Raw genomic sequence first — 2,807 nt, 5'->3', positions numbered from 1 at the left:
TTCGTTTTTTTGGCTGAGGCTGCCGACCAACAGCTCGGTGGTTGGTGAGCCCTGTGGTGGTGACACCGTCCTGTGGTGCTGGCTGAGCTCGCCGGCCACGGGTCACCCTTGGGAAGGGAAGCGTCAGCCCTCGCCAGCCCGACAGGGTTTGGGTGGTGGGTCTGGGAGTTGGTCTTCAGCAAGGTGCAAGGCACATTCCCTCTGTCCTGGCCTTTTAGAGTAAAATTTTTTTAAAAGTGATGAACATATGACATGTCAAAGAAGGGAGAAAAACATAAATAATTTTCATAGATATTAATCAGGAATATTTGCAGAAAGAAGGGCTTTCTTGCCCACTGCTTGAAGAGACTCCCTCTTTCCTTTACCAGCCTTGCCCAGCACATCGCTGCCAAAAAGGGAGCAGCAATTTGGGGGCCTCCTGATAATATTGTATTTCTCTATTAGGTTGGTCGCTGGACATGCCTGAGGTAGAGGAGGTGATTTAACTTTGGTTAACTTTCAGGGTCCCCTTGGCATGTTCCCCCTGCGGGGTAGCAAGCAGATAAGCAATATTTTTCCAGGCATTTTTTAGCAAGCCACATGCAAAAAGGGGAAAGCCTACTGGTAGTAGTGGTATTGTTTTAATATTAGAAATATTTGCTGAGAAAAGTGGACAAGCCAGTTGCAGAAAATGAGCCTCAAAAGCACTCTCTGTTGTGTTTCGAGTCCCGGCAGTTGTTACGGGCTGGGTGAGAAGTGGGATCCGGGGAAGGGGACGAGGCTGAGGTCTCCTCCATGGCCGCCCACCCGGCAGGATCAGGACCCGGTGCCCCAGAGTCAGACCGAACAGAAATGAGGCTGTTTTCCCTCACGCTGATTTTGGTTTTATTTTGCTTTGCGCTTCCCCGCTGTAGAGCAGGCGGTGAGTAACGTGGGCTCAGCGCCGGGGCTCGCGGCGTTATTCCTCAGAGCAATGGGATTATACCCCTGGACGCGGCGTTTTCCTTCGCTGTCAAGGGGTCGATTCATGCAGGAACAGAACAAGAGGAATTCAGAGGGTGAGGGCAGGACCGGGACGGTGCAGGCAGCACCTAATTCTTGTGGGGCAGGAGTCAGAAAAGTGAAAATACGAGTTGCTTTCTCGGGCATTGCTGGCAATGCTGCAGCCCTCCGGCCCTCGCGCCAGAGCCGGGCATCTCGCAGCTGAATTTTCCTGCTCGGTTTCTGTAGGGGGAAGAGTTGAACCACGCCGGGATGCTGAGGCAGGAGCCGTGCAGGGAGGAGGCAGGTCAGGAGTGCGGCACTGCCCGGCCCTGCTGTAAGGCTCTAATATACTACATTTCTGCTAAAATATCTCTTCCACACCAGCACATTTCAAGGGAGTTTCCTGTTTTAAATAAGCCAGCTATAGTATCAGACTTCCTGGAAAAGAGGGCACACAAAAAGGAGATTAAAAAAAATAAAACCTAAGCTATTCCATTATGGTTTGGACTTGTACAGCTAACTGTGTTTTAATTACTTGGGATAAACTGTACCCTCAAAAGGTGCAGAATAATAAAACCATAAGATGGAAGAGAGAAAGCCAGCTAATCCTGCTCCTGGCATGTCGATCCCGACAGCCTTACAAAGGCCTGGGGGAGGGGAGAGCCCTTCAAGATAGCGATTGCCAAGGTTTCCAAGAGCCCCGTTTGTGAAAACAAAACCAACGCCAAAGAAGAGCATGGCAGATGAAGCCCTGAATTGCAGAAAGGGCTGGGTTGGGCTTTTTTGCTCCTTTTTCTCTGCTTTTTCACTCCCCAGCTGAAGCACTGACTGAGCTAATGCTATCTGGTGCATGGTGGGACCCTGGTGGCTGATGCTCTTCGCTCAACTTGAGCATCACCAGGTGCTCAGCAATTCCCCCCCAAGCCCAGGAGGTCACGAAGCCTCTTCTGAGGTGTTTTTTTAATATGGTTTTTTTTCCCCCTCCTTTTTCTTAATCACAACCACGCCAAATCTCCAAAGCTGGGATGGGAGAGCTGAGGAGCACATTGTAACCTTGGCCAAGGGTTTGGTGGTGGTAGGGGGAGCGAGGAGAGGGAGGTCCTGGTGTGACGGACCAGGACAAGGCTTGGACCTGTGAAAGGGACACAGAGGAGTGAAAGGAGAAGCCCAGTCTTAAACACAGGCTGACGGAAGGGTTAGGTTTAGGTGTCCACAGGCAGGATGGCAGCTTGCAGAGGGATGTAGGAAAAGGTGCCTCAGCTCCCATCAGCCTCTGGCCACATCTGGTGGCTGCGGCGTCACCAGCGCCGTCCCCACGGCGGGTTGGGAGCATCGCGGTAGAATGGCTCCTCGCTCCGTAACGAGGTCGTGGAGAGCACATGGGGGGCCTTGAGGACACGAGTGAGGCTTAACGAGGTTTCTAGCATCTGAGCCGAGGAATGCGCAACTCCAGAAAATATTAAACAAAAGCGAAGTATTTTTATCCCTGTTAATTACAGCGTCTTTTTTTTAGTGGGTTTCAGCAGTACTTGCAGATGCTCGGCGTTTTTCTTTCTGCTCTGAACCGCGTTCTTGTCAGTCAGCTCGCTGCTTAGCAGATGCAGTTAATTTAATTTTGACAGGCGCAAGCGGAGTTGTGCGAGGGTCCGTCCTCCTCCCCGGCTCCTGCTGCGCCGGTTTGCAGGGGAGACGAGGAATCTTTATGCAGCAAATGGCCGGAACGTAAAGGCTGGACTTGAAAGTTATGAAATCCCGAACTGACAAGAGCACACTTCATTAAAAATTCATCTAAAATAACCATTATAGAATAGTTGTGGTAATTAGCTGAGAGAATAGTTTTCTCT

General features: G+C 50.8%; 1 protein-coding gene across 1 annotated transcript in view; it reads left to right on the top strand.

The window, feature by feature from the left end:
- Positions 1–2,807, top strand: part of LOC104272271 (nucleus accumbens-associated protein 2-like) — a gene marked incomplete at both ends in the record, with an annotated part of 13,395 nt that overhangs the window by 524 nt on the left and 10,064 nt on the right.

Source organism: Apaloderma vittatum, unplaced genomic scaffold (genome assembly GCF_000703405.1).
Source record: "Apaloderma vittatum isolate BGI_N311 unplaced genomic scaffold, ASM70340v1 scaffold24713, whole genome shotgun sequence".
Taxonomy (NCBI): Eukaryota; Metazoa; Chordata; class Aves; order Trogoniformes; family Trogonidae; genus Apaloderma; species Apaloderma vittatum.
This window is presented reverse-complemented; position numbering and strand designations above follow the sequence as displayed.